Raw genomic sequence first — 10267 nt, 5'->3', positions numbered from 1 at the left:
GATAGAGGAAACAAAGAAGCTTTTGGAATGCTTCTAATATTCTCTATTGTTCTGGGCACTGGTTACACAGATGTGTTCAGTTTTTTAAAATTAATAAAGATGTACACGTATGCGCTTGAACTCTTCCGTATGTATTTTGTCCTTCAATATTTGTATTAAAAATAAAAAACTGACGAACCACTGCTTCTTTTCAAGATGTGTATGGGGGTGCGGCTAGATAATTGTTTTCAATGGGAAAATAAATGTCTCTGTTGAACTCTTCCACTTACAGAGCTTGGGAGGAGGAAAATGAGGTTGGGGTGAAGAAAGACAGAAATTGCAAAGTCTGCCAGCTCTTCAGTCTGCACAGGAGTGAGTCCCTGAGGAGATGCTTTTACTTTAGCAAAGTGACAAATGTGTTTTGGAATATGCAGTGGTGGACCCCAACCTGTGGAAGGAGTGGAGAGCTAATTACTCTGCCCTGTAAATGTGAAGAGAATCAAATTTCAGGAAGAGCTAAAGGCGAAAGGATCTACAGAATCAGGGAATAAGAGGGGATACCTGAGGGAGAGGACTGATTAAGCTGTGTGATGGCAGATTGAAGCCTGGGAAAAAGACAGCCAGAAAAAAAATGGGATGCATTCTACAGATGCAGTGGTAGAATGACTTTTAAGAAAAGGGGTATCTAATATTTAATTTCAAGTTGTTTATGTGGCTGTAATGAAATCTCTCTCCATTGCTCCAAATCCCCAGTAACATCTGCTACTCTAGCTCCCCGGCTCCCCGCCTGCTGTATCCTATTACAAACAAGCTAGGTGGAAGGGTAATGTAACTTACTAATCCAGAGAGAGAGTGTGTGGGTTGGTTTGGTTATTTTAATTGGGTTGTTGCAGAACAAGGAATTGAATTTTCTTTTAACAATGATACATGCCAGCAACTTAGTGATTTGGGGCCAATCTCTCCAATTATAAAATGGAAAAGTGTAAAAACTGACTTGAGGCCCTTATGAGAGAGCTAATTCTGACACGTAGATGATTATCTATTTTCATCTTCAAGTGTAAATGACCAGTGTCTCACTGGCGGCTGTGACGTGGGACAAAGAGTACTATAACTTGAAGTCAGAAGATCAGCTACATTTCTTGGAAAAGCTACTTAGTCTCTGTAAGCTTGTTTCCTCGTAGATAAAATGGAGGGAAATGATTCCCATGTAGAGATACACCGAGACCTAAATGGAAAAATGTATTTGAAGTAAGTCCTTTAGAAGATGACGTATAGTGAATAATAAATATTAACACCTTTCCTTCTTTCACTTATATAATATTGCATGTAGAAGTATTTTGTAAATTGCAAAGCCACAAAAAATTGTTAGTAAAATTAGTGACAAGTAAAATTTGTTAATTATTTGAAAAGCACATCCTTCATAAGAGCAAATTTTCAGAAGTGGAAATAGTATTATTGTGCAGTAAATTAAACTAATGGTTTTGGTGCAGTGATTTTCAACGGAGGTTGATTTTGCCTCCCTCAACCCCTGGGACATTTGGCAAGGTCTGGAGATATTTTTGATTGTCACAAATAGGAGACTGCTACTGGCATGTAGTGAGTGGAGGCCAGAGATGCTGCTAAATATCCTACAATGCACAGGACATTCTCCTACAATAAAGAACTATTCAGCTCATAACGTCAATAGCACTGTTGTAGAAAAACTCGTAGTAAGGCGAGTTAGTCTGGTTAGTCTTGGTTTCCAACTTTGCTGATGCCTAGACACATATTAACATTCTTTAACTTTAAAGTATTCCTTAGTCTGTGAACTCTCGTAAAAAAAAAAGAAAAAGAAAATTTCCTTCTAAAGTGACCCCTATGATTATATGCTCAAGCCTATAAATCATGCACCTGTAATGTCAGTACAAAGCTTGTGTTCAGCTCCAGAAAAGTCTAGAAAACACTGTCACCTCACATTCTTCTCCACATCCCACTGAAACACATATATTTTATAAAATGTTACCATTTTTGAAACCTGTACAGTCTTGCTTATCGCAAGCAATACTTAGTAAACAAAATTCCATTGTACTCAACTCATTTCATGATTCAACAATGTGGATGGAGCTCTTTCTGGTAGAGAAGGTGATGGCTTCAGAGTAAGAGCCCCCCTTCATACCAATCTTAACTCTTCATTTTAGAGATCAGAATGAGAGAACTCAGAGCTAGAAAGAAAAATTTGTTCAGAAACATTTCTGTTATTGTGCCATAATTCCCAGCTACGAATCTAACAGAAGGTGCAGCTAGTAACCCGGAGTAACTGAGCTGTTGGTGTGGCTCTGTTCAGCTTCTTCATCTCCCATTGTCCATGCCACAACTGCTGCCATCCTACCACTGGCTCTGTGATAGGGCTTGGGTGTCCAACAGTAAGTTCAGAGCTGGGTCAGGGGAAAAGAGGACGGGAAAGTGGGACGGAACAAGCAACACAGAGTAGTTCTAGAGTGCAGTAATAATGATCCTACAATTTACTCCAGGTTTTCACAACACATTATTCATTTGATCTTTTTAACAACCCAATGATGTAGGCAAGATAAGTCATTTTATCCATAGCTTGTGTGTGTCTTATATGCCATTGAGTGGGTACTGACTCTTGGCCACCCCATAAAGGAGTGATAGCCACAATGTCCCATGCTCAACAGCCCTGCTCAGCTCCTGTAGACTCATGCCTATGGCTTCTTTTATGGAGTCAGTCCATCTCACATTTGGCCTTCCTCTTTTCCTGCTGCCTTTTATTTTTTCCCAGCATTATTGTCTTTTCCAAAGAACCCTGCCTTCTCATGATGTGCCCGAAGTAAGACAGCGTCCGTTTCGTCACTTTGGCCTCCAGCAATGCTTCCCTAGTTTACAGATGAAAACAACAACAATACCAGACCTATAAAGTTTGAGTGCCTTGCTCTAAATCAGGCTGCTGTTCAGTGTCTAGGATTCAGATTTCCCATCTCTTACTTTAGAGTTCTGCACACTACAGCATACAAAAATATAAAGCTTACCTTATGATCCTTTCCTTCGAGTTCTCTTGATTTGCTTTGCTTATCTCAGTTGCAGGAGTGCAAAGGAGAACTGGAGAGACCGACCTGGCATAGTGGGGTCTACAAATTGCAGAAAAGGGACAGAAATCCTTCCCCAGAATAAAGGGATCTTAACTCACTGGTATTCCCCAAACCAAAAAGGACTAGCTCTACAAAAATCTTTGGGAAAATCATTCATTTCCCCAAATGTCATTTTCATACCATAATCAATCATGCTGGAAGGATTTTTTTTAATTAGCCTTTAAATAAAATAATGAATAATTTAGTTCTTGCCTTATTTTACCCTGTTACTCTAATTTAAACCATGTTACTGTGATTTAATGTGCCTTTCTTCAAGATAATTATTTTAAACATTTGAAGACAGCTTGTTCTAAATTAGCAATGTCACGACCTGAATGCATATATTTATTCCCTTCATTAACTCTCTTAGCTATTCATTCTCCCTTGAAAGGATCTTTCAGTTCCTTAACTTCCTCTTACTTGAATACTCAGTGTAATTGTTTTCATACAGAGCATACAGGTCTTTTTTGCTTTCTGGGAATGTGGAGCCACACTTGTTCCAGTTATAGGAAATTGTATTAATAAAGGTTTTGTGTGGGTATGTACGACTGTAATTTCAGTTTTATTTCTGTTTGTTTTCAGAGGAGTCAAAAATTTCATAACGAACTCATAGTACTATTTAAAGTCAGGAATGTTTAAATATAGAGCTACAAAATTATAGGTTATCTTTATAACTATGAAAAACAAAACCAGAAACGCAGTATTCCTGCAGCAGTATAGAGTACCAAACTTAATGTGTATCGTCTAACTTCTACAAATACAACTCAAAGTTACACTGTTATTCCTTTCTTCTACTGCATTTTGCAGATTCATACCTTCAAAGACATAGCAAAACTCTGAGTGAATAGGTGATTCATTTACTTCCTCCATAGTGAGACAGACTTTAGCTGGAAAAAAACAAAAAACAGAACTATTCTGTTCTGGTCTCATCTATTTCTAGGAGAAAATGGGGGACAGTTCTTTTAGGAATCACTATGAACTTACAAAACTTCCGCACGGATCAAGAAGGGCGAGAATGTCATGGGATGAAAATGATTTCCTTCAGCTCACCAGCTCTCCAGCATTTCAATCCTGGTCTATCTCTGAACTACACAATAATGACTTCTCTTTTTGTAACTGAATGCTTTTTTTCTCATCTTCAACCCACTTTTTAAAGACATAAATTTTTTAAAATTTTAAGCTAAAATTTTAGTGTTGCTTACAAATGACTGCTTCAGTGAAAAATAAGTTTATTAGGACCACATAAATCAAACCAAGAATCAGCCTCTCTCTCTCTCTCTCTCTCTCTCTCTCTCTCTCTCTCTCTCTCTCTTTTTCACTCTCACTCTCTCTCACACACACAGACACACACACAGGGGTGGGGGGAGAGAACAGAGAGAGAGAGAGAGAGAGAGAGAGAGAGAGAGAGAGAGAGAGAGAGAGATTACTCACATATAACATGTACGTGTAAAGTTTAACAAATAGCTTTTTCAAAAACCATGCCAGTGCACTGATCATGTAGGTCACAAGACAGAAAATTTCTAGCATAGTAGCAACCTATTTGTGCAGTCCTTCCTACTCCCAACCTCCCAACCCATGCCTCTCCGTTAGTGGTCACCCTTTATCCCAACTTCTATGCTAATAATTTCCTGCTTTCCTTTGTATTTTACCATATTATATGCATCCACAAATAATATGTTTAGTTTTGCCTGTTTTAAATTTTTAAGTGGAATAATATATTTAGTTTTGCTTTTTTTCTTTATTTATAAGATGCATCCACATTGTCTGCAGTTGTAATTCATCCAATTTTGTTGCTGTGTAAGATTCTACTTTATAAAAATGCCACAGTTTTACATTGTATATATACACAATGGAATACTATTCTGCCATAAGAGAAGATGAAATAGTGCCAGTTGTGACAACACAGATGGATCTTGAGATTGTTATGCTAAGTGAAGTAAGTCAGACAGAAAGACAAGAACCATATGACTTTAATCATATGTGTGATATAAAATTGAAAGCAACAAAGGAACAAGACAAACAAATAAAGAAACAAAAACTCATAGACAATAGTTTAGTGGTTACCAGAGGGTAAGGGGGCACGGGGATGGTAGAAGAGGATAAAGGAGGTCAAATATATGGTGATGGAAGGGGAACTGACTCTGGATGGTGAACACATAATGCAATGTATAGGTGATGTATTAAACCTATGTAGTTTTGTTGACCATTGTCACCCCAATAAATTTTAATTTAAAAAAATGCCACAGTTTATCCTTTCTGCCAATGATGACCATTTGGGTTGTTTTCCATTTTTGGTAATTGTATCAACAACACTGCTGTGAACATTCTTGTACATGTATCTAGGAAATAGTTAGGAGTGAATTTTCTGAATCAGAAAGTAGGTATATATTGAGCATTAACATATAGTGTTAAATCATCCCCCAGCAGTCATTGTACAAATTTAAACACTCATTCATTTTACAGCTGAGTTTTTGTAGTTCCACATTCTTGCCAGCTCTTGGTATTGTGATGCGAGGGGCCTGAGAGAAGAATCAGAATGTATTTTTCTAGGAGTAAATATTATTTACCTTCCTCTCCATTGTTCTTTTGCACATAATGCCTGATTTTTTTTAACTGTGCGTTAACACAGTGTCTGATTTAATATTAAGAATTCAAAGAAGCAAAATGTGAGCTATGGCTGAAAATAAAAGCAATAAGAGTCAATAAAAGCAAACCCAGCAATGGTCCAGATGTTGGGCTTATCAGGCAAGGACTTTAAAATAATGAATAGGTTAAAGGATGTAGTGGGCAAAAATATGGATACTGCATAAACAGATGAGCAATATTCACAGTGAGCTGAAAATTACGAAAAAGAAACAAATAGAAAGGTTAGAAATAAACTCATAACAGATGCGAGAATCATTTAATGGACTTTTCAGACTGGACATAGCAGAGAAAAAAAGCAGTGAACTTGTAGACCAGTCAATTAAAATGATCCAAATTAAACTAAAGGGGAGGGGTAAAAGCAGGTTAAAGATAGAGAATATGAGTTCTTTGGTTCAATAACAATAATGGCCTAACATTGTATATGTAATTAGAATCCCAGAAGGAGAGCAAACAAAGTGGAGCATAAGAAAAATTTGAAGAAATAGTGGTTGACAAATTTCAATTGATTAATGATATCAACTCACAGACTCAAGAATCTGAGTGGACCTCAAGCAGGATAAACAGAAAGAAAACTGCTCCAAGACACATCAGAGTCAAACCACTAAAAACCAAAGACAAAGAGCAGATGTTAAGAATATCCAGAGAGGGGAAAAATTACTTTCAGGAAAATAATGATAAGAATGATGGCTGAATTTTCCCAGAAACAACAAAGTCAAGAAAACACTAGAATCATATCTTCAAAGTTTTGAAAGGGGAAAAACAACTACCAAGCTAAAATTCTACATCCAGTGAAAATATCCTTCAAAAATGAAGGCAAGATAAAGACATTTTCAAACAGAGTACGGCTGAGAGAATTCATTGCCAACAGACTGTCACTGCAGGAAATGCTAACAAAAGATTTTTTAAACCGAAGGAAATGATACCAAGTAGAAGCAAGGATCTGCAGGTGAAATGCAGAGCACCAAAAAGTGTCAATATGTGGCTTTAGACCAACTCAGCATGAAAGATTGGCTTTGATACCCAACTCATAGTCACCGATACTTTGCCCTAAGGGAAGTGGCATGGGCAGTGGGGACTTTTCCTGCTAGAGTGTGGGCTCTCCAGCTGTGATAAAGAGTTGGCCACCATTGCTAGCTCTCATGTGATGTTTGTGTAAACGTAACTCCTACAGGCACTGTTCTTAGGGGCTTTTTCTTTTTCTTTCCTCTGGATTATGTAGTTCTTTAGTAAAAATCATTTTATATTGAAACATGTCATTACCTGCCAACAGTGTAGCAGGAGCTTTAGAATCTGAATAGATGTGGGGGGAAAAGAGCAGTGTGATGGGGCTGACTGTGCATAAGCGGAGAGGTGGTGTACGTTACTCTGACTAGCTTACAACGAGCTCATATGCAGAAGGAAGATGGCTGACTGCCTCTTTGGTGTTTTAGTCCAAGAGAGCTCCTCAATATCTGGGCAGGCAGTTGAGGTGAATCGAACCTTTTCCTGTCTTTATTCCTGTTATACCTGCTGCTTTAGTTCAGAAGTCACAGTATCTATGTGTGTGTGTGTGTGTGTGTGTGTGTGTGTGTGTGTGTATCTCCAAAATGTGTCCTTCAACCCACCTCTAGTGATAGAATGGTGGAATTATCTTTGAATTTTGCAAACTGTCTTTTTTTTCTCCTTTATTGTTTCCAGTTCTTGTCCTTTTGTGTATCTTCTCAGGTATTTTAATGGGAAAATTAGAGAAGTCATATCAGGTAAGTCTTGTCTGTTTCCTTTACAACTTCTTATTATTTAAATTCTCATATATATAAGAAAGTTGAAAGAATTCTACATGGAATGCCCATATACCCCCCCACCCCGATCTAGATTCTACCTGAAGTATTGCTTTTGCTTATTAATGATAAATTTTAGTTTTTGGACACACATTACAATAGATTGTAGTTTAATTTAAGAAGATTGTTATTATGCACATTCTCAGGACCTATGAGCATTTTACATTGGCTTTAAAATATTAATAATAAAAAATAATTAACCAGAGAAATAAAAACTGGAGTGTATATAATTGGGTGATAAATGATGTCTGCATTACGTTAATAAATGGAGAATTGAAGCAGTCATTTTAACTACTGATAATTTAAAATTTTTTCTGTGAGAGTTAGTTGAATAAAGTTTTATAACTATCTACCTCATTCCATAGATACAATTGGTTGATTTAAGGGAAAGGAGAAATAAGAGACCTTGGGCCCATCATGTCCCAAGTAAAAATTTACCTAAAATATAAATCAGTCTTACAATTCAAGAGATCTCCTCTTATAGATAATTTTTAAAGGATATTATATAGTCATATAATCTCATGCCAGATGATGAGGGCAAAAATGAGAAAATTCCTCTTGGCTTTGTGATTCATTACCTTCCAGTATTTTTATGATTTGGGAAAAGATAACAGCAGCGCAGCAAGTGGACGACTTCTTAAGAAGCCAACAGGATGACCTCAAAGTCCTTTAAAAAAAGTGCTTAAACTCCAATCTTCTTTAAAAGGGTGTTTATTTTACCAAAAACCTTGGTTGTAATATTCCTCCACTTTACATCCCCCCCCACCACCACCCTGTAATACAGCATTTTAAACATGCCAGCCAAGGGACCATAAAGCAATCTGACTCTTATATAACAATTCCCTGCCTATTATTACTATTTTTTTAAATTGCATTTCCTTGGCACACATTACAAAGAAGTTTTCCTACAGATCAAAACCTAAAGCTTGTGCTGCACCAATGTTCATTTCAATTTGAATCATCACCCACCTGGGCCCGACTCAGGCTGGCACTCAAAAGGGGAAAATCCTGCCTAAGTGCATTACAGCCTCTGGATCTGTCCCCTGCTCAGGTGCACAGAACCAGATGAACTGGGAGAGGTGACAAGGTAAATTTGACTGGAGATGAATTCTGGGAAGCAGGAAGGTATAAGGTAGCCCAAGCATTTGGCAAGGAGTAAGTAATTACTTTTCACGGGAACAGTTTGAGAAAGAACAAGGTTGCTCGTGATCCTGAATTGGTGACAGAGCTTGCTAAAGCTTTTTAACTAGAAATGCTTTCAAGCCAAGAATTTTCCTTCTGGAGAAGCTTAAGACCTGAAAACCAGCCATCTTTTGCTATTATGAAACTTCACAATATATAAAATTTTAAAACGAAGACTCATGTTTAAGAATTTACTTAAAATAAAAAGAAACTAGAATCGATCTGCTCTTTGCTTCTAGAGACCCCTTTCAACTCTTTCACATACTAAAGGTAGAATCCTTTTTCAAATTAACTTTCAGGAAAAGGAAGCATGGTTTTATTAGACAATTATTATTCTTTCCTTTTACCCATTGACCAGATTTTGCCAGGTGAGGAAAAGTGTTAGTTGGCTGAATCTTTCTAACTTTAAATACCTTTAGCTCTCTTAAGCCCCCAGGATATTGCTTTTTATGGACAGACATTAATTACTGCTACCAAAGGGCCAAACAACGTGGTGGGTCTCCTGCAAAGTTGGTGAGGAGGAGGTGTTGCATGCCTTATCTGAGCTTAGTCAAAAGCCCAGAAGTCTGGGAGACAATGTTGGCTGCTCTTGGAGGTTGTATTGATGTGACTGGAGAACCATGATAGTGTTTCCAGCTGCTCCATTTAGTGGCTGGATAGATTGGGATAAGTTACTTAATCGCTAAGGCCCATTTCCTCATCTGTAAAATGGGGCTAATAGCAATGCCTACATCATAGCACTATTTTGAGGATTAAATGATACAGCGAGAGCACAAAGTAAATGTTAAACATACGTTAGCCATTACTATCAGATGTCAGTGTGTGTGACTCATGTAATTGCACTAAGATCAATTTTTATTTGTGTCAGTGGGATTTCATTGTCAGCTTTACTCAAAAATATCATGTTTTTAAACGTCTTTCATGATTATGGAAAGATCATAAAAAAGAAATCGTGAACTGATAGCCAAGGCAGAGGGAGAATAGGGGTCCCCTGAAATTGTTGATCCCAATGTCCTTCCCAGTTCTTATCACCATTGAAAGATAGTTTTTTCTTGGATAAAGAGAAAGCACTCTTAGAAGCCTCTCTGGAACAAAATGTGTGTGTGTGTGTGTATTTAAGTTCCTCAATAACTACATTAAATTCTGCTTTGGGAATACATGTCATACAGAGAGAAATTAGTAGAAGGAAACATTTGGACTTAAAAAACGTCATAGGGACTTCATTAATGTGTGGCTATTTATCCCATTTATATTTATAAAGAGACCCCCTGAAATCACCCCAAAAGGTGACCCAAATAGGCTCAATGTGAAGATGCTTTTAATATGCCTCTAGTTTAGTTTCAAATAAATTCACAATAAGTGAAATTACAAAATTCAGTTTCTGTCTCCAGAGGATGGTTTTATTGCTTTTAAATCAATTTTGTTAAGTACATTTTCAAAGTAGAGGCTAGCATACCTAGTGATATTAAATAAAATTATTGGAAATTAAAAAAACGAGTTTCATTGAAAGATATGCAG

At 37.1% G+C, this 10267-nt stretch overlaps 1 long non-coding RNA gene across 1 annotated transcript; it reads right to left on the bottom strand.

Moving 5' to 3' along the window:
• Positions 1-836: 836 nt before the first annotated feature.
• Positions 837-7515, bottom strand: LOC148759266 (uncharacterized). The gene is made up of 2 exons (XR_016018287.1): positions 2053-7515; positions 837-1204 (listed from the first exon to the last, which is right to left on the bottom strand). It is a non-coding gene; the product is annotated as an uncharacterized LOC148759266 (long non-coding RNA).
• Positions 7516-10267: the final 2752 nt, after the last annotated feature.

This window comes from Rhinolophus sinicus, chromosome 1 (genome assembly GCF_057876585.1).
Source record: "Rhinolophus sinicus isolate RSI-liver-muscle chromosome 1, RSI-T2T, whole genome shotgun sequence".
Taxonomy (NCBI): Eukaryota; Metazoa; Chordata; class Mammalia; order Chiroptera; family Rhinolophidae; genus Rhinolophus; species Rhinolophus sinicus.
The sequence above is the reverse complement of the archived record's forward strand: the minus strand, read 5'-3'. Positions and strand labels throughout refer to the sequence as shown.